Source organism: Prosopis cineraria, unplaced genomic scaffold, assembly GCF_029017545.1.
Source record: "Prosopis cineraria cultivar Desert tree isolate PC_DT_omini unplaced genomic scaffold, ASM2901754v1 PC8, whole genome shotgun sequence".
NCBI lineage: Eukaryota > Viridiplantae > Streptophyta > Magnoliopsida > Fabales > Fabaceae > Prosopis > Prosopis cineraria.
In genome coordinates this window covers 239040-265856 of record NW_026555339.1, presented here as the reverse complement: position 1 = coordinate 265856, position 26817 = coordinate 239040, and the positions used below count along the sequence as shown (strand labels likewise).

The following is a 26817-nucleotide window of genomic DNA, read 5'->3' as shown; positions in this document are numbered from 1 at the left end:
AATTGAGATTCTTATTTATAATTATTTGAATTAATACTTGCAACTTATTTTTTTAAAAAAAGACTCGTTAAGACTTAGCTTAATTGTTGTGAACTTTCTGTTTTGACACTTTATTGTCATTCTCACAAAATAAAACTCTGATGATTTATTTAATATAGGTTTTAATTTTTTCTTTCTCTAATTATTTTCTAATACCAGCTTAGGTAGGGACTATCGGCGGTACAATTGATCCGCGATGCACCAGCCACTTTGTCTTCGTTTCATGTTTGCTACCTCTTCGATCTCCCTCTATCCAATAACTTGAAAAAGAGTGCTTCTCTGGAATCCACTTAAAATATCCTGTTATACAGTATTAATCCTTGAAATATTGATTATAGCCTGGAAAATGTAATTATCCCACAAGAGGCATGCCCTTTATCTGAAGGGGCTTGTCAACATTCAACAACTGTGTGTCGTCAGAAGCACAGTGTAAGAGCAACCCTAGAAACTGTTCTGCAATTTGTATAACAAGGACCAACCAGTAACCCATTACAGTAGCTTAAGAAGTAAAGAAAGACCTTTGCAAGATCAATTATTCGAGCCTTCTAATTAAGAAGTACTTGTGAAGGGGGGCAGCCACAGATCTCCAACCTGATTAGTTCAGTTCCGAACGACAGCATCTTGAAATCATTCATCACCTTCGATTGGGTCTAACTTGCTAAAAGGCGCGGGCGCGAACACTTCTCGTACCAGAGTGTTCAATTCGTTATTCGAGTCAGTGATAACTTACAAATGATGATAACAGGCACCTCTAGTTTAACTAGCTCATAGGAGAAATTAATAATAATAATAAAACAACTATACACAAACCAAGTTTTGGGATTGGCACAATTTTCGGTTTCCCCATTCTAAATCTCAGCGTACATGAAGGGACTGAGACCCCTTCCTTGGATCACTCCCGGACCTCCTTATTAATTAAACGCCAAGTGTGCTCTCGAGAGACGCGTTCTAAGAACTCGAACTTGGCTTATGATTAGACATAGCCGTTCATCGTTCACAAATTAACTGTATGGATAAATACCAACCAAATTTAACGAACATGGTACCAACTCCTCGGTCCAGGTGTGCTGACTGAAACTCTCCTCATACTCCGTCAAACAACTTCCCACATCATCAACTTCGTGGGTGCAAACCCGAACCAGACTCTCTTTTGCATTATTTTTATCCATTACGACTCTATGCCTGTGTCAATAAAAAACAATCATTCTAGTCAATATAATCAAATCATCACAAACCTTTGCCAATCTGCGTTTTCTTAAGTTGGACACGTACATCAACAAAGGCCTATTGTTAAATCTTTGGGCAATTGCAATTGCAGTCCGCACCGCAAAAGGCCCACACCACTTGTGAGAGAATACCATTTTGCTCCCGGAAATGGCATGACTAAATTCTTCCGTCGTGATGGCCCTACATCAAAATATTGTTGCCTTTCATCGCTATAACAATAACAGAAGCTTCTGTTCCATTAACGGACCCAACTCTTTGGATATAAATCAGCAACTACTGACATATAATATCAACGCTATTGAACCATCAACATTTGTGCGCACTCGAACGCTCATTATATTCACCAAAATATGTTGTCTTTCACAGACAAAATTAAAGACAGTAGTTCCTTCAAATTAGTTCCAAAAAACGGGTAAAATGCATACCCCAAGGAAAGGATTAATCACTAAGAACACTATATGCAAGGGAATATAATCTTTCTTTCTTTCCCCATACCTAGGTGTAATGTTACCACGAACTTGCAAGCAAGGTTATCGATCCTTTATTTCTATCTGTCTTCTCTTCATTTTCCAAATTCCATTCCAATTATCCAGATATTATGCAGTGGTATGCACCGGCCGTCACCTCTTCAGTTCTCTGCAATCATATGGTAAAAGAAAGAAAGGAAAACAATTAGTGACTGAATAATAGACAAGTTTATTTCCAACTAGTGACAGTGATAAGAAAGGTGATAATGATGCAGAGAATTATTTGTGAAATAAAAAAGTGACATTAAAGCTGCGGTTAATGATGGTGATAACTTGATAATAACATCGTCTACATGTGTAACTACTGTTTCCAATTACTGCGTCAATTCTCCAACTTTATTAGGGCTGGAAAGTTAAAATCTAGCACACAAACACAAAGGAACGTGACAGGGTTCCTATAACTCGTCCAAATAGGGGATGTAAATGCTCAGCGTTGTTATCAGTTATAACCATTTACAGTATCACCATTGAAGCATCGCAAGGCATGCATATAGATCCATCCTATTGCTAGCCGGATAAATCTTGTGAGTAACTTACATATTCTTTGCTGAATTGAAGATTGGAATTAAGAAACCAAAATATGAAGCAAGACATAGTTAACATACATGCTTCAGTTATAATGCTACGGCACATCGTAATAATTTGAATGTTTTCAATCTTGTTCTTATATTCTACTTCCGTAGAGAAGTTATTATAAACATGCCGATTGTTGAATTTGACTATTTCTACTTGCCTGTACTGTTAATTGACTCAATAAATACACTTACAGCTCTGTCCATGAAGTTAGGGTTGGGAAATTGGATTGTAGAATTCAAGGTATAGAACTTTAGAATTATCGACATTAGTTTCTTATCTGTCTGCACTGACTTCGTCAATGTATTAACTACGAAAGTGTACTGTGCAAGCATTTCTTTTAGTTTTATGGTAATTTATGTAGGCAAAACATGACAAACAAATATAGCAATGAATGAAGGATAAGATAATGTTAAGAAAGCATTTATAATGACTAAATTAGAATTAAAGCTGTACTAAAATGTAAAAAAAAAATCTGCAATTTTCATTGGTGCAGCAATTTTAAAGACCAGAAAATATTATAATTAAAAACCAATTGACATTTCGAAAAATGAAACACGCAATCCAAGACAAAAATTACCCATTCTTTCAAATAATAGGAAAGGCATCGTTGCCAGGATAGAAAGAGAAATATACATAGAGCTAGTATTTAACCAGCACCATTTTTTTTTTTAACTTTTGTTTTATTTGTTGGCATCAGCATTTGACCTCGGAAACACAAGTTAAGTCTTCATGGTAATGAAAGAGAAATCACCATGTCTCGAAAAGAGCTGTGTGTGTGTGTTTTGAATTTAAAAATATGCAGGGTGTATATTCCATGTGGGGTTTAATAGAAGCCAGGCCAGCTCCATCTAATCTTGCTTCAATTTATGCAAGTGTAAAACATTGCAACTAATTAGAGCAAGCATCTAAGAAATCGGAAGTAAAATCATCACTGAGAGAAAAGAGGATTCAAACAACATGGAATAGTGAAATAGATTTTCATAAAAATACGCTGATAATTAACTGGCCACCTTATCCATATCTAATCCACACAATTACCTATGGTACGGTATGTTTACATAAACTTCATCCACGCTAAAATATGAAAAACTTCAGAGATTAAGTGTGTGCCTGTGCGTGTGTGTGTTGTTTCGAGGGGAGCTATAATCAAGAGCACTGACTTGTATAGTATTATATCACATCAAAAAGATATATCCCACAAACAAAACTTCACAGACTTGTAAGGTAATTTAAAACGAAATGAATCAATGTCAACGGGTTGAATAAACCGTGAACCCTACTCCCATGTGAAATATAGTCTATGATCTATGACATAATTGCTTACATAAAAAGAAATTCGTTGATGATAAATTGATAAGAGAGGAAAACGATAATAGATCCGAATTCACAACTACCTATAATGATGACTAAATACAATTGATAACCGCAAAATAGTATTTATCCACTCACCGTAAACAAGCATGCAAGAAACTGATAATTGTCAACGTCATGGAAACAACACTAGATGACCTTCGTAAAATAACGTGATATGAATTATATGAAGATTTACACGACTTGAAAGTTATTATTCTTAATCCAAATTAAAAGTGTGTAGAATCTCTCTATTAGACTTCACAGGATATCTATAGATTATTTAAAAGAAGCATATACCTGTACACAAGGCACTTGCGAAACTTGTCATGAAGCATAGCCTTTTCCGTTAAAGAATAATGGGTGGGGTAGGGCTACATAAAAGATGAGACAAGACTAGACTTTAAATTAGACAATATGGAGTTTGATTTGGTCCAATTGTAATTTAAAAATTAACGAGACAAGGAAGTTTGTCCTGTTAGTTCAATACTCCCTTAACTTTTTTTCCTTCCTTTTTTTCTATATAAGAGGTAACAATTCATGTCATCTTAATAAATTCAATTAAAATAACAAAATTACTCATAATAATAATAAAAAATCAATAACAATATACAACAACAACAACAAAACAAATATTTCAACTACAATCCAAATGATTCAAATTCAAATTTCAACAATAGCAAGAACAACATTCTACAAACTTTGAAAACATGTCTAATATACATTATAACAACAATTTAGCAACAAACTAAATTAAGATTATATAAAAAGAAATGTTGCTTTCAAATTTTAAACTATTCAAATATATTAAAAATAATTAAAATTATATTAAAATAATTTTATTGGACCAGATTAGACCAAGTAGTCTAAGAACTTGGTCTCTTGTCTGGTCCAACCTAAAAAATTAATCTAGTCTTTTTTTATCTCTTTAGTCTTTTGAATTAATTTTTCTTTTGCTAAATCAAACGTGTTCGGGTTGGACATAATAATTGGATTTTTGCACAACCCTAAGGTAGGGTCCTAAATCACTCTGCTACAATCACAATTATTGGCTTGGAAATCTGGAGATCTTTATTCTACAAGGGTGCGTGTAAGTATAATAACACTATCAAATAAACCAATATAGATTGATCTAGCTGATATAATCAATAAGATTGTGGGATCAAATTTTGCAATTGATGTGAGGATATTATTTTGGTAGACAATTTGCTCATAAAAGTTCTTGAGTTATGAGACATGTTCCAGCCCTAATAAATTCCCGGGACCCAACTCAAAACTTTCTCCGACCAAGAAAAAAAAAAGCTATCAAATGACAAGTTTGTGAAAATGACTGTTTTGATGGTTTGAAGGCAAAGTTCTCAGATTCCTTTTAGACAAAAAGAATTATCTTTGCAAGCATGTACTGTAGTTATAAATAAGATAGAATAAACTATATGCGTAATTAGTTAATGCAGATTATTATTATTATTGAGAAAAAAAAATGAGTGCAAAATGTCATCATAAATAAATATTAAAAAAAACTACAACGGGGCTAACCTATACAAACCAGAAACCACATTAATCACATTAAAAATTAGAGCGTGCAGCATATATGCATCTCCATCTCATTATATTCTAAAGGTGCTTTGACAACAGAAAACGAGCATCCAAAATTCAGTCAACATATAATCACGGGGAAAGAAATTTATATTAAATTATTAAATAATCCTTTGTGAATGTTGAAATTTGTAGGAAAGGTATTGCCAAAACCCAAAAGCAAACTAAGTACCGGTGAGAGATAGGGAAATTGTTGATATTTTAAGGCATCAATCATCCGAACCAGTGCATAAGCCAGAGGAACTCCAGATTGCCATTTAAGTTAACAAGAGTAGGCACCCCGGGCTTTGGAACGAGAGAGAAACTGAAAAGGGGGTTAAAAAAAAAAACACAAGTTACAGATTGGTAACCTATCAATGACACGTTGATGCATGATCCATATAAACGTGTCAATTCCATCGCATCCTGAAAATTTAAAATCAAACATTATTTTGCAAAAGGAACTGAAAAATCAAGAGCAATTGTAATTGTTAGAAAAGAGGAAATGCCATAGTGATAATTGTCCTTAGAAGGAGTATATTTGACCATTAAATTCTATGTTCCAATGACTAGAGATGAGAAGGGGAATACAAAGAACTGTTATAACGTAAACAGAAAAAAATTCATGTTAAGTTACCGACAGTCCTTAATCAAACCACAAGCTTTCAGGGCGTATGAAAGCACGCAAAATGTCTTCCGAGAACGATCCATTCTACGTTTATCTGCATTTATAAATCAGGAAAAAAAAAAGGGGAGGGAGGCTCGGTATCATCAGTTCATGAACATGCCAGATCCAGTCAATTTTCCGACTATTTATTTACAGATTAGATCTCGCATCATAAGGAAAAACTGATGTGGTTTTCTAGTAAATCTCTGAAATATTACGTTCTATATTTTGGAAAACCAGTTCCAAGTGACGGCAATTGCACACTATTAGGGAGGCGGAAAAATAAAACTCAACTCATACTAGCGCAGTCACAGACGACTTTCATGAATTTGCAATCCGAGCAAAAGGAATCTACAGTCTAATGATAAGGGTTACTGACTAACATTGAAAGAGTCCATTCTAAATAAAAGTCCTCAAGGAGTCGGAATCTAGACGAGTGAACACATCCGCAGGCGCAGGAATTATACGGAAAGGAATGAAATCAGGATGATGATTATATAGAGGGAGGAACGAAAGAAATGCGAAGAAAATTTGTGAAGAGTGAGGACCATACTGTGTAACGTGAATGGTCCCATGCTAGTATCTTTGCCGCTTAACCTGCACAGTACTTAGGGTAGCTACTGCGGCAACCATCAAAAGTCACGCTTTCAGGTTTCCACCGATAATATATAATAATAAATTACTATTGCTGCTATTAAATATTGAATAATAATAGTAGAATCCACCCGAGAAAAACAGAATAAAATCCAACAGTTCCGGGAGAAAAAGGTGGAAAGGCAAATAAACACCGAAGATAATGCCTTTCACTGTCAGATACTGGATGCTATAAACTTCTTCAGCGGTATTCCAGCTCCGTTGCACACCGAGAGAGTGGGAGGGATAAGAATGGTGAGGTTTGGAAATGGGAACAAAGCAGAGCCAGGTAGCGATGAAACAAATTTCCGGCACTGGAAGCTGACAGAAAGAGAAGTGAGCACGCAAAAGCAATAGTATACGGCTATACCAAGTGCCTCTGTGTGCTCACTCTCTTCTGTCAATTTCTATGTCCCAAGAAAGAAGCAACAGGAGAGGACTAAATACAAAAGGCATGCCCAAATTAGGAAACCTCGAGAAAATAAAGCGCTGTTGATAAACCAACGGAACAAATGCCTCCACAATTGGCCCAGATCTGATGAAAATAGAGATGCCCATTCCAGGAAAAACAACGAAATGTGCAAAGAGTTGAAAATCCGAAGGATCCTTAATTTTCTTCCCAAGGGCTTTAAGACGGCGTATATTTGGAAATTTTAGGGTTTGCTACCAAAAAAGGGGCGGAAGAAGGATAACAGATCGATGGAAAAAAGAGCAGGAAAAAAGAAAAAAGAAAAAGGAGAATAACCAAAAATTCACAGCCACAAAAATAGAATGGAAAAGGCTCATGGATATTTGCTCACTCTCGCCCCCGCTCAATTCTGATCCATTCCATCTCGATAGGGGATTGCTCATCCAGGCCGGGGAGTCAGACTCATGCAACACGTACACAGGGAAAGGCCAGTGACACGTGACCAGATCCCCTGACGTGTTAGGGAATAGGAAAACGGAAACGTCAGAGGGTGCCGAAACGGCGGGCATCAGTTACACCACAAATGACAGGATAAGATAAGCACAGGGCGGGAGAGAGGATTTGGAAAAGACGAGGCAGGGGGAAGGGAGGAAGAGGGAAGCGACGCCATGGGGAGGCGTTGCAGGGAAGAAAATGACGGCGATGAAGAGGAAAATTGACAGGAGAATAAGGAAGAGGGATCGCATCGCATCTGGGTCTGGATCCTTCGCCTGGGAAGGGAGTGAGGAGGGAACAGTGAGATATTTTCGGGGGAGGCAGAGGGATATGGAGGGCGCATAAAAGGACGAGGGAAGTCGGGGGTGGGAGGGGTTGTGAGGGACTGGGAGCCGTTGATGTGACCGACCATTCCCTGCCGTCAGATCACCCTCGTGGGGTCACTTTTCCTCTGCCTCTGTGTCTTCTCGGGAATTGCGCCCTTATTATGACCGCGACGTCTTGGACCGCCCACGATTCTCAATTTTTTTAATTTTTTGTTGGCGTCCTTTCTCACTCAGTAACTGACATCCCCTATCCCCGTTCACCCACAACCCCCTCCCTCTCCGGCATTATCGTTTTCTTTTTTTAAATTACTCTCCTGGTTTGATTTCTCTCCACTATAAAAAAAAAAATGTATTCTTCTACATTATTTTTAATCAAATTTTACTTTTTAATAAAATAATTATTTATTTTTAAATTAACATCATTTTTATATATTTATTATTATATAATAGGATATTTTACTTTAAAATAAATTAAAGTAATCATTCTTTAAAAATTTAAAAATATCTTACATTTTTTAATATTTAATCTTAAAAAAATATCTTATATTTTTTAATGGATGAAGTGTATATGTATAATTATTATCTATAATAACTCTCTTTTTTATTTCATTCCACTACTGCCAATTTGCCACCTCTTATAATAAATTTAATTTTAATGCCAATTATTATTTTAAGAAACCAGACCACTAAAGGCCAGCTCAGCACACAGTACAATAAAATGGGAAATAATGAGGCGGAAAAAAATGATTTTATGAATGTGAAATATTTCTTAAGTGAGCCTAATTACATGTTTGGATCTTAATGCTTCAAGTAAAGAATATTGCTTCCAGATTATCGGGCTTAAATTTGTGTTAATTTTTGTAAATATTTAGTTGAACAAGAAAAATACACTCGTCAACGGAGAACACAAGACAGCTTTTTTTGGTCCTGTTTTTTAATTGTTAACATAGCTATTTAATTTGTTGCCAAAACTTTTCTGTTTAATTTTCTTTATTGCCGTTCTTTTAATTACAAGATACTTGATGATTAATAATTTTTTAGCCCGACCTAATAATGAATATTAGCTGGAATAAATCAATATTCTATGTTTTGAGCCTTGCATGCATGCGTGGTTAATATGGAATAAGACCTGGTTATGTTCATCTGAATTATGTAAATATTCCCCTTTAAAAAGAAAAATAAAATGGACGCTATTTGTTTTTTCAGATTGAATGCGCAAACTGATTGGATCACATGGGTTCTCATTTGAATGCAATGGATCCGCATCCGCGATGTGAAAATATACTCCTCCGTCCAAAAATATGACATTTTTTTAATGTGATATGTTAAAAATATAAGACATTCTATATCTTTTAAAGTATAATTAATAATATTTTTTAAAATACTTTTAATTAGGATTAATTAATAAAGTTTTTTAATTGAAACACTATATTGAATAAGAATAAATTTAAAAAAAGTATATAATTTTAAAGATAATTAACTAACTTATTAAAAGGTATAATTTATTTAAAGATGTTTTATATTAAAAATGGGTATGTCCATTTTTTTTTTTTGTCTGTCATGGTATATTATGGCAAGTCATTATTTGGGAATTATGAGTGATATCATAATTTATAATATTAGAAGGCCCAATGATGATTTTTCATCATTAAATTTATTCAAGAGTTTAGAGTTCTATACAGAGTTAGGCTACGAATGAGGAGTAACCAATGGCGGATCTAAGATAAGGCACTAGTGAGGGCAAGATTATTTTTTGAGACAAATTATATATACTTTACGGATAGTAAAAGTTAATTTGTTAGTGTATAGAATCATAAAAACTAGGCTTTATTACATGCATTAAGAGTGGAAAATCAAACTCCAAGTATTTGTTAAAATAATAATAGTAAAATCCCTGCTACGTATAACAACTTAATTCGCTGAAAATATTAAATAACAAATTGAACATATAAAGATCAAAATTATTTTAAACTATATAAATGATTGTAGTAAAAATCTAGAAAAGATTAAAAAAATATAATAACTAATTCCAATATAAGTGCAAGAATTAAATGGTTTCAAATAAATTAAGCCTTGATAAAAATAATCATTTATCATATTTAAATTATTTTAAAATCTTAATCCCCTCTCACTATAACCGTTCTAAATTTTCATGATCATACTGTCAACTTCACTCCTCCCAATATTTTAAATCTAAGGTGGATTTAATTTTACTTCACCCTAACTCCTCGCTTATATTTAGGTGATTATCATTTATCTCTCCCTTTTTTCCTCTTCTATTGTTCCTCTCCCAATCAATAAATTCAAAACTAGCACATGTCAACGGGGACAATTGCCTACCATTAAGTGTGTGGGCAAGTCTGCTACTGGGAGCTACCACCCGAAAATGGGAAAGAAGATAAATGCAAGAGAAATAGCAAAAGAATGTCATATGTTAATTTAAAAACTTAAAGACTCAAATTTATCAGTCATTTTTTTTATTATACGCCCACCTATCTTATTTGTATGATAACTTTTATAAATAATTTTTAATTCAAAATGAATGACACTTTATAATAATTAAATTACTTTTTTAATTTTACTATTCCCTAATTAGCGTGAAGGTATTTGATATAGTTATATAATTATTTAAAGTTAAGGATAAAAATATATTATGAAAAAATTAATTTTTTTAAGATATGTTAAACAATTGAAAGTACTATCAAGTGATAAGTACTGAAAAAATATATTAATTATTAAGTTTAATTTTATCTAATATAAAACTTCCTATACTCATCTTAAACTCCCTTGCAATTGGATTATATAACCTAACAAGTTTAATAATTGGGTTAACTTTTCTGCAGGAACCAGGAGAGAAGGGAAGGTTGGAATGCGAGGTAGATGAAAATTAAGGAAAACATAACTTATATATTACCTCTTACCTAGACCACCTGTAGAAAAGAGGCCAACTTCTCCTGCGTTCTGTGGCGCACGCACAATATTTTTCATATGAGACTAGCTTCAAAAATGTACCTAAAACATGGGACGCGTGCAATTTTCATTTTATTTATAGAAAACACTTTAATTAGCTCCTGTATTTAGGAATGGACGGACAATGACCGGCATATTTACCAAATATTATGTTAAGGAAGTGCAGGTGGATTTATAATTGAATTATATATTTTAAATCTTACATTTAAAATTTATGAATTTAAACTCTTTTGTTTGGATGATTTAAAAGATTTTAAATGGACAAGATAAATAATTAAGTTGATATTCAGAAATGAAGCAAAAATTTAAAAATAATAAGTTTACCTTTATTATTCAATTGATGAGAGACAAGAACTTGATATGAAAAAAAAGAGAGAACAAAAAATGAATTTAAACTTAAATTAAATTTAAATTTATAAGTTATTGTGTATACAAATTTAAATCACAAAATCCATCCAAATAATCCACATTTTTATACCATTTAAATTGTTAAAATTTAAATTAATAATAATAAATTTATGTGTCATTTGAAATTATTGAATGGATAAATTTATCTGATTTATTAATTTAAATTTTAATGATTCATAGCAGTACTTGTACCAAATATAATTATCGAATCCCAATCGGATGGAGTATGTCATGTTAGAGATATACGGGCCTTGTGAGGATTAGATGTGAAGGTTTGAATTTATCACGGTCTACTTTTAAAATAAATCAAATCAGCTCAATAATATGTTTTTTAAATGAATAGTATTAATGAACACGGAAATTGATTGGACAGTACCGTTTTTGAAAAGATAAAAAAGGGTGGGCAGGTTGAGGACGTGACATGGAGTCGTTAAGTTGAGGAATAAGTACAAACTTATCACTGTTTCGAATGACGCGATCACGAGTGCTACCCATCCGCAAGGCGAATGAGAAATTTTTTGATTCCACGTACGTCTCAGTAATTCACATGGTACTCCCTACCTTACAAAATGTCATCCCTCCAAAATATTTATAACGCTGTCATTGATAAAAATTACTTCTTTTATTTAAAAATATAATAAATTTTTAATTAAATTTTATTATTTTAATAAAATAATTATTTATTTTAAATTAATTTTTTTATATTTATTTTATTAAACGTTTTACAATAAATGAAAAGTCATGCATCAATAAAAACACTTTAAAAAAATAATAATTACACCTTAAAAAATTAATAATATTTTATATTTTTTAATATTTAACTCCTCAAAAAATGCTTAATATTTTTAAAGAGAGAGAGTAATGATTTCATATAGTGGGATTCTAAATTAGTCTGAATAGATAATACTAATATCCTCAAATGTTCTAAAATATTGGGTAATGCATGAGAAAAAGGAAGAACTGTGACATTATTTAAATTGTTGATTTTTTTTAAATTTCCTGCATCTATTTTAATTAGTTTAAATTTTATTCATGTACTCCCTCTCTTCATATATATATGTATATATATTAAGTATTTTCTTAAAGATAGAGCTGCAATTTGTATGTATAGTGCTGTATCAATGTCTTAAATATTGTTTACCCCTAGCTAGAATTTTAATAACGGTACCAGGATTTCTGCCAAGACTTTATGATCTGTTTTTTGGATAATGGTATAATTAAAATATTTAAGTGTTTTAAGACAAATAAATTCATATAATAATTCGTTTAGTTTACTTGAAAGTAGAGAAAATGATAATAAAATTCCTTTGATTTATGTGAATGTTATTTTGATATTTTAAAATGTCATAATTTTTTAAAGTTTTTAAAATAAATTTATCATTAAAAAATTAATATAAATAATCAAATTATCCTTAATTTAAATATTAATTTTTATTCACAAGTTTTATTTTAAAATTTAAAATTTTAAAAAAAATTATAAAAATTTAACAGCAATTTACAAATTCACATTTTAAATTTTAATATTTTTTAATTATTATAAATATTAATTGTCATTCATAAGTTATGTTTTAATATTTATAAAATTTTTTTTAAAATTATATGAATTTAATAGCAATTCGTGTGTTTGAATTAATGACAATTTAATTATTTAGATTAATTTTTTGATGATAGAAAACTCTTAAAATTTTTAAAAAAATTATGATATTTTGAGAGATAAAAATATTATTTATATAATTTAAAAATATTTTATTATATTTTTACTCCAAAATATCAAATTAAACATCTTATAATTAGGAAATATATAGGACAGAGTGAACAACTACAAAAAAAACTAGTCAGGCTTCATAATTTTGACATAACCCGCGGGTTAGCCAGACCAATTAATGCCCATTGCTTTTAAAATCATTTTGCCCTGCCACCATCAGACCTTGTGTAATTAAGAGCTCTCAACTCACAATCATGAACGTATGGTGAGTTATAGAGTAAAAATGAATATGTGAAAGAAAATATACTTTTTGAAAGATGCAATCCAATTTCTTTTTTAATGATAGAATGTAATCTAATTTCCGTAAGAACTGGAATTTAAAGTAAATTATCGCTCGTAAAAGTAACAAAGCGATGAGAAAGGGATAAGGAAGGAGCGACGGAGCGAAAGGGAAAGCTGAGTACGGGAGATAGAGGAGGGAAGAGAAGAGGCAGGAACCGGATAGGGGGGACGTACCACTTGAAAAGGTCTTACATTTATGATAATTATTACATTCAAATGTTTGAGGAAAATATTTTTTTTTTTAGGAAAAAGATTAAAATTATTGCTGATTTTTTCAAATCATTATTAATTACTTCTTGAAATTTAATCCGATTGGAAGGCGGAACTACCACATTTACACATGGTCTCGTACAGCAATTTGTATTTTCCACCATTCGTAAACCGCATAGCTTATTATAATTATAAATTTATCTAGTACATTAATGCAAATTATACACATATTTTAAATTTATAATTTTGCAAAGCATGAATTGTGAGGTAACTAGATATGAAAGTACAGATGAATTTGTGAAGGTTCCACAAAAAAAAAATTAATTTTTAGAATATTTAATAATAGTATTTTAAGTTACAATGGCATTTGCTTAAAAAATAAAAAGTTACAGTGGCATTTGCTTATAACAAAAATTAATTTTTATGATATTTAATAATAGTATTTTAAGTTACAGTGCCATTTCAAACGAGTGCTTAAAAAAATATATTTTCCCCACATTTTAGTTGTTAGGCATTTCTCTGCTGGGTTATTCTTATCTCTTGACCAGCTGCTACTTTCTCTAATCTTTAACATTAGCCGCATTCTAAAAATATTTCTTGTCCCAGGACCCAAATCTATGATACTCCCTCCCCTTTTAAGTATAAAATTTAGCAAGTTAATGATTTTTTTGGTAATAATTAATATGACCTCAACATGCCTTCCCTCTCATGTTTAATATTCTCTTTAAAATTGTCCTCGTTAATTTCACACATTTTCTTAAGCGACACGCATATTTTACATGTTCCCCCTCCCTAAATATATGGTACTTTTTTAGAAATTTATTTTGTTTCTTAATATAAGAGGTGTCATGATATTTTTGAATACTTAAACAATTTTACCATTGCTTAGAAAAAAAAGCAAAGAGATATATATTAATTGTATACTTTATCCACCACTACTATGATATTAATTGACATTATTATCAAGAACAAAATTGAAAAAGTTATTGTGATTCAATGTAATTTTAATCAAATGATGAACTTCAATTAAAAATATGTTATATATAAGGATGGAAGGAGTAATAGTGTGGATCTTAATTATATATAGGACAAGGGGGAACATGTCACTTTGGGATGTCTAGGAAGCAATTTGTGTTTTTCCATCCATACCCTTGATTTGCAATGAGGGTAGATGACAGCGCTCCCTCGGATCAGTGTAAGGTAGATGGCATGACTAACATGAGTAAAGTTAGAAACTTATTGGATCTTTAAATAAAATTAATGAATTTTAAACTTTTTTAATTCACAAAATACATGTCAAAAATAATTTATAAATAAAATTGAATGCTATTAAAACAATAAAAGTAAGAGTAAGAAATTTGTTTCAATAAATAAAAGACATAAACCAATCAATTATGAACTTGGTATTTTGTGGATACAGAATGAAAAACAGTTAAAAATGTGTGATAGTGGAAATGCGGAAAGGATGAGAGTAGGATTTGGATGAAAGAAAAGTATGGTAGAGGTGATGCTTAATTAGACATGTTGCATCGGTGATAATGGATGAAAAAGGGGGGGGGGGGATCGGCGGACATAATAATGACAAATGGGTACCTACCTTCCCCACTGTGGCAGCGCGTACTTGCTTTTCTCTGCCCCTTCACAATTCAACCGACGGAACAATCAATAATAACAATAGCACTTTGTATCTAATAAATCCACGCTGCCCCACCAGGACGCGCTGCGCCCACTTGAGCACTCTGAGTCACCCATTTTGTGTTTTCATGGGCCACTGACACCTATACCCTCTCCACTATGCTCTCTTCTCCGTCTTCTCTAATTATGTCTTCAATTCTTCTCCACGTCGAGTCTAATAAGATCATTAATACAATTCAAGTTTCAACCATCACACAGGATTCATTCCAGTTTAATTCAAACTTAGTTACTCCTTTCTTATATCTAAATTCACAACTACGCTTAAATGTCCCCGATTATGCGTTAATTAAGAACGCTCAGAACTTGTACTCTCCACCGCGAGCTCTTCCCATGCGCCTTTGCATGTTCACCTAATTTTACTCAATGCATTTCGCTGCAACATGGGATCTAAAACTGGGCATCCTGCATGTGCGCGCGTGGTTTTGAACGAAAAAAAAGAAGAAGTTATATTTATATATAAGTTGATTCTTAATTCTTCCAATATATCATCCAATAAATATTCTGATCATTTACCATCACACAAATGATCGATCAATGACCATATTATATTATATCAGACACAGAATTTTTAATATCTCACGGTTGACATTCTGAAATAAAATTAAAGATAAAAAAGGCATAAGAAGATAGATTATGACAAAAACTGCTTCATTAAGTGTCAAACCACTTGGACGAAACGTTAGTTTAACTTAACATTTCGTGTTAGATAAGTAGGCTAGCTATGAATTAAACCTCTGCGTCTTTAAGCTCATAAATAAATAAAAAAAAAAAACTTTTTGGGAGGGCGTCCGTGAGTTGTCGAGATGGTGATAGCTTCTTTCCCTCGTGAGAAATCCGTTCAACGAGGAATCTTGACAAGTGGGATCGTTGCAACTCCATGTGACATTGTCTCTGCACACACGCAAACAGGCCAGTGTCTGATTTTTTTCACTTTATCAGCTTCTTCATTCTAAAAAACGACGTGTCAAAGATTAAAACAATCAGCATGTTTAAGATTTGTATAATATGTAGGATATGGGGCAAATTACATGCGTTGCTGTAAATGCAGTTTTTGATCAGGTCAATGTTATGCCTACACTAAGTATCCGGTAATTAGATTAATTCGATGGAAAAATTACATTTTATACTATATATCCGGCCATGTAATTAATACATAGACAAGACTTACGTTATATATATCAACATACAACAATTTATCTGTAAATGAATAACGCATGCATATGTATTACAATAATAAGATGGGTTTGTTTAATTTCATGGCCATTTTTCTTCGAAATTTAAATTCACATTTTTAATTAGACTTGAAAATAAAAGAAGTGCATAGATTTCCGGTCGTATGTGGGATCTCAAATGCGGGAGAGCCGCCGAGGTACAGTGGAGAACAAATTAGGAAACTAAGAAAGTAAGGATTGGGAAAAAGGACAAGGAAAGGACGAAGAATGACAGTCCAAGAACTTAAATTAATAGTAGTTAAGTTTTTAAAAAAATTATTTTTAAAATAAATTATAAATATTAACTTAAATTAATAATTATAAATTTAGAAACTCTAATTCTAAAAAAAATACATATTCGTCATAAATGTAACTTTCAGTTTATAATTGAGTTTATAATTTGTAACTCATTTTTAAAAATATTTTTTCGGGACTTAATTATTATTAATTGAAATTATTCTTTATTCTTTCACAAAATTTTAAAAAGAAATCAATTTTTTAAAATAGAGAGAGGGGAGGGAGGTTTGGAGGAAGGGCATGTGATTGTGAAGAATTAATTTTAGAAAAATCACAGTCACTGACACAACATTATCTACAATTGATGTTGCATGTACCGTTATTTGCGCTGCCATATCACTCAACACGATTGCCACAAATTTTATTACTAAAAAATAATTTAATGTTTTGCCCTTTTGTCGCTACCTTCTTTCTTAATTTCTTGAAATATTTTTCTATGCACCTAGGGACCATTTCAAAAAAAATGTTAAAGGTGGTCCCAACAAATATATTAAACCTAAGAAATTTAGCCCAATCGTTATTTTAATACTAAAATGATGCTTGATTCACTTAATCACTCTTTTAAACACTCTTTCACATCCCCAAAATTATATATTGATGGACTCAAAATAACCAATATTTTTGAAATTAGTGCGTTCTTATCACACTTTTTATATCAAAATTTAAGCTTTTGACCTTTGCACTCTGTATTTGTGTGTCAACATGCATCTTGGTATATCTAGCCATGTCAGATTTAAATTTGAATTCGTCTGAGGGACTATATAAGTACTGAATTTAAATTTAGACGACATGTGTGATTCCTTCCAGGCACAGCTTTTTTTACGCCCCTTGATATGCCTTTGCAATTCTGTTTTATCTTTTTTTAAAAAAAAAAATAAGAGCATTTTCCATCGGTGACAGAGTTTAATTTAATTCCATCGAATACAGGAGGCAAGAGAAGTAAATACCTACTTTAACAACAACCTTTTTATTTCTAAAATTTGTTTGAGTACTTTGATTATTCTTTTCAGAATAATGACTCAAATATTTTTTTAATTTCTATTTCTAAAATGTGTTCTAAAAAAATATTCAATAGAATTGTTGCAAGAACAAAAAACAGAATCAAACAAGCGAAACTCTTTTCAACTACATTTATCATATATGTAAAATGTTTTTGGGATCAAACTGTAAATTATTTGCTTGAAAAATATATAAGAAGCTCATATTTGTGAACTCAATCAAAATGAGTCGATATCAAGTAATTATATCTCTAATCAGATATAAGAGCTAAACAAATTGATTTTTATAGTTTTATACGTAACGTGTGCGAAATTAATGCTTCCCTTTCTACAAGCTTATAGTTAATTTGGATGTCTTGTGGCCGAAAAGTAATTAGTTGAGCATACTGTAGTTGTTAAGGGGGAAAAACTGGGTGTATTATATTGGAGTCTAGAGAAATATACAAGCGTTGTGATGTGAGTCAAAGGAGGGTGAGAATAAAAAATGGATCGAAGATTAATAGAGACTGCAAGTTGCAAATTATATTGGGAAAAAGTCTGAAAATACAAGACAGTGCAGCTTAGGAATGGACAAAAGCAAAGTAACTTTTGCTTCTTGAACCATATCCTCAAGCCAAGTGTTTTTTGATTGAGCAGCCTCCATTGAGTATCGATTGATCCCTTAAAAGATGCATGACATGTAACTTCACATCCCCTCTCTCTCTCTCTCTTTATTTTGGTGTGGTGAGTGACACGTAACTTTGCACTTTAGGAGCAACTTTTGACCAGGCACAAAGGGAACCAATGAGACGTCCCTAATTAAGTAACCACCACGAATATGAGTGGATATATAGAAAAGCAAAAGTAAAAATAAGGCCTCTTTCATCTTCAACCAACTGCGGTGTAGACATGATGTGGGCGAGGCCTCTTTTATCCTCAACCAACCACGATCAAATATATGTGCCTATGTGTTACTGAAATTTAAATTAAATGAGGAATCAGGCTAGCTTGTTATTAAATTTCAAATCCATGCCCATAATCAGGTTAGCATATATGTAGCATTCAAACTTCAAAAAGTGAACCGGCTCCAGACTACACGAATCAACTAGTGAGTTTATGAAGTAGGATGAATCAGACTAGCTTGTTATTGCGTCCAATTCCAACCTAGACGCATAGATTGGTAGATTCAAAGGGAATTTGGATCCGGTGAGTTTCTCAAATCCATTCATTCAATAAATATCTCAAATTACTGTTTCATTAAATCAAACGACTTTAACAGATTTTGTCATTATAATACTAAAAAAGTATTGAAACTAAGGTTCTTTTAGGAGGCAACATATGCGGGGATTATTTCAATTTTTGGTGAAATGTATTTTGATATTTTTCAAGCATTGATAAAATTAATTGAGACACTTGTTGAGTGAGTGGATTTAGGCTAAATCCAAATCTATTTATATGCTAACTAGCTTACATCATTTTTTTCTCATCAAATTAAATATTTTTTTAAACCTAGAATTCTGGCCCAAATAACCCGCTATTATTTAAACCTTTTAATATATAATTCACTTTGATCTAATGTCAACTTTCTAAAAATAATAATAACATGCTTTAACTTTCCTTCATCCAGACCACATTTCAGAAAACATAACGTAAACATCCATTTCCACCACGTTGTGCAATTAAGAACACGCAAATACAATATAATCATAATCTGTCATAAGAATTTATTAGTTGTCAATAGTTAAGAATGAAAAAATTTGAATCTTGCTTGGGATTTGTGCTAAGAATGGGGAGTAGAAGCCTGAAAATGGGAGAAAATGAAAAATGGGTAAGATTAGCGAAAGGACGTTACATCTTAATTCAAAACTTTAAGCTCATATCTAATATTCATATTAGCTAAAGTTGTTTCTCTTTATTTATATTATTTATTAAACCTAATTTCATCTAGTGTGGGAGTTCCTACATCATCTTAATTCCACTTATACTTAAAACAATTTAAAAATTTTCCTATCATGTGTGAGCTCACAAGCTTTCTATTTCAAATAAAACCTAAACATTGAGCCCCTATGCTTCCAATTAGGCCCACCCAATTTTACAAACTTCAAACAGTGTGGCGCACATAGGTCTTTGCTACAACCAAGGTCAATCCCATTTTGAATTTTAAACATGTGGGCAATAACTGACTTTTAAGTTCTTGGCAAAATTTGGCTTTAATATTACTTGTTAAGAATGAGGGTGACTACTCGGGAAAAGAGGAAAGAGGAAAAATGGGGAAGAATATAGTCAATGACAATTTTAAAAATAAGAAAAAAGGATAACTAGCATAAGTAGAATAAAAAATATTAGAATTTCATAACGTGTCATAAGACCTGTATCAGCCTTTACAGCATGCTTTGCTATCGCTTTTAAAAGAATTTCAAGAATCCTAATAGGACTACCACATATTGCTTATGTAACAGCCACATTCGCACACTCAATAATTAGTATAATTCTTTGACAAAACAACTCTCTTTATTCTTCTTCCTCTTTTCCCACATGGCTATCGTTTGTACCTTGGATGGTTAAAGAACCTTCCCTTTCTAGTGAACTAGAAATTTCAAGAATTTTTATATTAACAACGACATCACAATCGATGATGATCTTTCTAGACAATAATGATGATGATGGAGTAGATAGGTTCTCCATTAATGAATGCTGAATGGATTCACTCAAGATCAAAAAGAGATGTAACATTCTTCCATTAATTTTGCTCATTTCTCATCTCTCTTCAATTACTCTTCATTTCTAACAAGTGGCATTAAAGTTAGGTTTTATCCAAAACCTATAAATCTATTATTATATATACATTTGAAGTCCCAAAATGGGATTGGCTCTAGATATAGCTAAAGTTGTGAATAAGAGCAGGGTTAAATAATCTATTTGTTTAAACTCATTTTTATAAGAATTCAAGATTAAAAAAATAGTATTTTTTTAAAAGAAATTTGGCTTTAAAGCCCGACCCTCATGATGCCCTCGCAGACCTTGAAAAATGACCCATTTAAACTTGTTTTTATTTTACCCCTTAAAAAATAAAATATTTTTTAATTTTAATTTTAAATTGAATTTAAACTTAAAATATATGTTTACACTTTAAAATTAATTTTTTTTATTTTTTAATTTTTGAAAATTACAATTAGTATTATAAAAAAGAATATGAAGTATTATGATTAAAAATTTTAATTTTTATAAATTTTTTAAAAATAATAAAGATGAGTTTATGGGCTCGGCCCACCTGTTTCTCAGTTCTAGCTGTAATAGGGACTTTTGCATGCCACATCATTTGAAGCTTCTAAAAGTTTGCTAGCCCTAAAGTAGGAACTTAATGTTTGGAGTGTCTTTAATATCGAGAGTTTGTGCTTTTGTGAACCTACACTTGAGGGAGAGATCATTAAGTTATTTATGTGTAAGTGAAATTTTAGCTTAATAATCAACACATATATGAACCAAAGCATAAAGGCCTCTAATGCTTTCCCTTTATTCTGTCGTGAGCAAATACTGACAAAATATTAAGTAAAGGTATGAGTACAACTACTCAATAATCAATATAGTATAATTTAAGTACATGCAAGTTAGTTAATCATAGAAATGCAAAGTAGACAATTCATATAAATCATAATGATAACACATAGCACATGTCATCTCAATCACAAACTTATCAACCATATGACAATATAACAATGAAATACATGATCAATGACTTTCCTTGTAACTTCCTAAAACCTCCAATTGAAATCATGGGTTATTAAATCAAATAGGATTGCATTCATGTAAATGAACTAATCCAAGCTCATTAATTGTGAAAAGTCACCTGATCAAAGGTTATTACACTCAATCATTCACTTTTGGACTATGATTGTTTTCCATTTTTCAAATCCTTGTGCTTGCGAGTCTCTCTACAAGCAATAGAATAATTTTTCAACAAACAATGAGACAAGTGGTTAGCCTTCAATTATTGAAAGGTGGCCATACCATATAGATTTATAACTACTCCTTTCCTAAAGCAAACTCTCACCAATCATGATTATGCAATAAACATGCTTTTAATTATTATATCAAACTCAACTTATATAACATTTCATATACCACAATCACATTTTATCACAACTCATTTTCTCATTCAAGATGCTTATCTTATAACCACATGCCACTTCATTTCTTCTTTCCTTTCCTCTCTTCTTTTGTCGAGCTCGAAGGCTCATTTAATTAAAATTTTTGCCATCCACATTAAGAAGGCTAGCTTAAGTCTTCAATTGGGTCCAAACAGCCCAACACCACACCAAACCCAATTCAAAGCCCAATAGGTCCATTAGACCTCTCTAACCATACATTATAACCCACTTATGATTAAATTTGTTAATTACTCTCTATTTACTTAATTAATTCAAAAGTTAATTTCTAGAATGTTACAGTATCCTTTTGCAAATCTTACATGTTTCTCCTCTCTCCTTGTTTCTAGATAGTCTCTCGCCATTCCTAACAAGACTAAATCTCTATATTTCCAATGAGGGCTAGCTCATTTTTGGGCTTCAAACGGTATGGCACACATTAGTCCATGTTGCAGCCAGGACTAGTCCTATTTAATAGTCTTTTTAGATCTCAAGTGAAATTGGGCTTTGATAACACTGATTAGGATTTAGAGCGACTGCTTAGGAATGGTGAGAGAGGAGAAATGAGCAAGAGTAACAAAAAATTTTAAAACTCAATACTCAAGTCTATGGGTGTTTCTTTTTTATCATATATCAATTATTAAATTTAACTTTTCTTGATGTGAGACTTATCATATTGACTCAAGTCAACTCACTTAATTTGTCGTCATCATGTTTATTATCCAAAATAAAACAATTGTTGTATTTAATTATGCATATAATTTTTTATCATATATAAAAATTAGGAAAAATATTAGTGTAATTCCGTCTAGTTTAAAACCATGCAATGTAATCATCTAACGCAATTTTGCTTGGGCTTACTTATTCAACCCAGTATGCCTGACAAAATGAGTTGTATGGGCCAATTGGTTTAAGATCCAACCCGAATTCCAGAGTTTAGCAGTGTGACTTATTCCATGAGATCCTATATCATGCCATGCTACAGCCACACTATATATTTCAAAGTAAAGTGCGCGTGAAAAAAGAAAAAAATTATGTTAACTCACTTTAGTATCTGCCTAACTGTATCTGATCTTTTTTTTTTTTCTAAAACATGTGTCTCAGTTCCATGGTCATTTAATACGTTGTAAGCTTAATTCTTTCTATACTCTCAGATTTATATTTTATTTGTAACATACTAAACGTTTAAAATACCGTATTGACAGTGTATTACAGATTAATAGAGTCGAGAGAATACTTTATCCTTAAAACAAAGTGGAATCAAGAATAATTTAATTAAAACTTAAGAAAGTTTGTTATGTGAAGGTTGCTACTGCGTCTGCTATTGGGATTGAATATAGAGAAAGTGGGCAATTAGATGATTGCTCATGGGGATCCTAATTTGTAAAGCATTATGGAAGCATAAAAGATACAATACAACTTTCTTACATGTTAGGTTGTAAAGGTGAGTGAATATGATCGATGTGAAAAGTTGCATAAATAAAATTAGACTTCATAATAATATAAAATAAGGAAAGATGACTCATAAATTTTAACCTTATAATTTTGAGTTAAAATATAGTTTTCTATCACTGTTTTTTGCTTGTTTGTCCACCCCCTCATTTTCGGGTGATTGCTATCCATTTCTAATATTATGGGCTTGTTTGGATATTCATTGAGAATTAATTTTGGGATCAAAATTACGGTTTTACAAAAGTTTATCCAAATACCCTCATTTTACAAAACTCCATTTGGTTTAGAAAACTCCATTTTAGAAAAGCTGAAATTTCTTTCATTTGCAAAACTCCATTTGGCTTCTTTTCTTTATATAATTTATTTATACATTCAAAATTGATTTTCAAGAAATCATTCAAACATATTTAATTTATCAAAATTAATTTTTAAAAATTTATCCAAACATCATCACGTTCTAGTAATCAATTTTTTCTATAATCAATTTTTTTAATTGAAATCCAAACACACCCTATATTTATTTTATTGTTATTGTTCAAAATAAAACATAACATGAGATTTTCCTTTCCGTTATACCATTTATAATTCATATCCATAACTTCATATAAATCTTAAAGTGAGCATTGTTCGCATCACGTTCTAGTTGCAGGCAACTAATTTACCTTTCCGAGCATGAGATTTGAAGCAGCTTTCCTATAATATGGTCAAAACCCAGAACACAACTTGCTTGATGTTGATTCTTGAGCAAATTGTTCATAAAGCAGTCACTCAACCTAAAAAGAGTAGACATTACAAATAATAAATATGTGTTTGGTTCTTAGTTTGACAAATAATAAATTGAATTTTTAAGTGTAGTTTTCAATTAGGGTTGTTTAGGATAGTTTAATTTTTTTTAATAAATTATTTTGTTTTATTAGAAAATAAAGAAAGAGAGGCGCAGCATAGTATGCAAACGCGTCACTTATATATATAAAGGGAGAGTAGAGGAATCAATGATTGGGAGGGAGAAAAGAAATAGAGTTGGCGCAGCACAGAACAGTTCGTGAGTGATGGCTTCTCATTTTTTTAAGTAGTGCTGTTTGGTTTTTAGTTTTATGAATATCTAATTTTTTAATATGATCAATCATAAATTATGATCCTAAACTTTGATTAGAGTCTTTAATATTTAGAAAAGAGTTTATTTTAGCTTTATTCTTATCGCACCTGGAAATGCAACGCGGACGACGCGAGAGTGGAGGTTCTGGCCATCGGAAGGAAGACCGAAGAAATGGGAGTTGCCACCAAGATTTTGAGAAAAATCTTGAAAAACCGTTTAAAGACGGATAAGGATGGTCTGTGAAAACAGAGAATAGGTTCGGGAGTCGATTGAGTGTGGGAAAGATGTTAGGCACCCCACAACACTCGTTTGTGAGAACGATTACCTAAAGTTTGTTGTGCTATGTAAATATAGTTTTAAAATTATTTTAATTATTCCTGTTATATTCACGTGTTTGATAAAAATGATAAGAATTAAGTGAGAAATATTTATTTATTTATGAGGGAGGACTTGACTCAGAATTCGACTCTGAGGCCTACGTACCCTGTGATGGAGATCAAAATTCACGTAGTTCGGGATTGATAATTGTTGGTGAAAATATTTTTTTAAAGAGAAATTAATCAAAAATAACTCACCATTTTGTAAATAAAATAATTTTTGAAATTTTGACATGTGTGTTTTAAATTACAAAAAGTGATTTAATTTCAATTATTTTCTCAATTTTTGAATTTTTGGAATAAGGAGAGAAAAGAGTTTAAAATTATTTTTCTTTTATGTTTTATGATTGGAATTTAACTGTTATACCTGTAGAGCCTTATTGGTTCATACAGTAATACAATTATTCTTTATATCTATAGAGAATCCAAACTCTCACACGATAAAATAGTTTAACAACTTAGTTTATTTACTTAAATTTTTAAATATTAATAATATTATTATTTTTTTAGTGCATTCATACATATATACTTACTTCTTTTTTTTAAAAAAAAAGACTCTTAATCATCATACCTGTAAAGCCTTATTGACTTTTACGATAACAAGATTATCCTAAATATCTACGGAGATTTAAAATCTTCACACTATAAAAAATTAAATATTATATATTTTAATGCATAATTATACAATTCACATTTTAAATATAAAAATTTTAATCGCTATACCTACGAAGTCTTATTGACTTTCACGGTAAAATAATTATTTTAGAGGTCTATGGACATTTAAAAATCTCATATGACCAAAAGACATAATTGGTAAATATAATTATAATCTAAATTCATTAATTAAATTAATTAAAATTATAAAAACCATATTATATTTATTTACAAAAATTTATTTATTTATTTACTATATACAAAGTGATAATCACATCATCTACAAGGATTTATTATCCCATACGATGATGTATTTAATTTAAATCTCAATGAAGATTTTTAAAATCTTTCATTAGACTTAAATATTTTATTAATTTAAATTATATATAAAAAAGAGTTAATTTTAATGACGAGCCTTTGAAACTCATATTATTATATACGTTTATATATATAAATTATATTTTCATACATGTAAAATCTTATTGACTTGAATGGCATGAAATCACTTTAATTGTCTACGCAGATTCTTAAAATCTTACTCGACAAATAAATCAAAAGCCACATATGTTAATATTATGATCAAACCATACCCAAAACAATCAGTATGAAATTAATAAATTTTCATAATTAATAAGCAAGCATAATGATAAATTTTTAAATACCGAGAAATTAGTAATTCAATTAAACTATATTCTTTGATCACTAAAAGGTATAGGATCATATCTAGTCTCATATATAGTTGGACAGTGATCCATGAAAACTTGAAATAAAAATGTGATTCAAACCCATAACCTTTAGCCGATGCTTTAAAACTTGAGAACATACTCTTATATTTCCTAATATATCATCAAATACTAAATTTGGATAGCTCTCATAATGCAAGCAGTAAGTTCATGAAGTTATAATTTTGAAGAACTAGATTGTTAATCCGTCTTTAAGCATTTAAATGAATTTAAATTTACATTCATCACCAAATCAGAATAAATAATCACTCAATGCATGTCCATATTAAAAAAATTAAACTGAATTTCACATGTTTCTTCTTCAATATATATGCACACAAAATTTATCACAGCCATCATTGTATTAGCAATTCTTCAAGCAAAATATTTTAGCCAAACCTATTAATGCAGGCTCAACGCATTTTTTGAGAAGGAAGTCAAGACCTCATCCATGAATTAGGACACTCTGAATCATATGCCACACACAGTGCCATGCATCTCGTGAAAATACAGGAGTCATAATCTCAATAAATGCTGTATAAGGAAGCAGATGAGGGATGGTGCATTATCCTGATTCCTCTTCTACTACTTTTTTGAACTTCACGATCGCCGCTCTCTCTCATTCTTCCCCCTAGTGCTTCTCTACGTGTTCATATCTGCTCCTCCATGCTCTTTTTTTTTACTCCTCCTATTTTTTTTGCTGTGTTCGTTTCTAGCTTCCCTTCCTCACTT

At 31.3% G+C, this 26817-nt stretch overlaps 1 long non-coding RNA gene across 10 annotated transcripts; it reads right to left on the bottom strand.

The window, feature by feature from the left end:
• Positions 1–352: 352 nt before the first annotated feature.
• Positions 353–7817, bottom strand: LOC129318848 (uncharacterized). 10 transcript variants are annotated; one of them, XR_008595331.1, is made up of 7 exons: positions 6345–7816; positions 5932–6016; positions 5488–5720; positions 4020–4093; positions 1762–1902; positions 1312–1446; positions 353–1221 (listed from the first exon to the last, which is right to left on the bottom strand). It is a non-coding gene; the product is annotated as an uncharacterized LOC129318848 (long non-coding RNA). The 10 variants fall into 10 exon arrangements; XR_008595325.1 differs by having other exon boundaries at positions 5488–6016; positions 6345–7817; XR_008595327.1 differs by having other exon boundaries at positions 5488–6016; positions 6515–7817.
• Positions 7818–26817: the final 19000 nt, after the last annotated feature.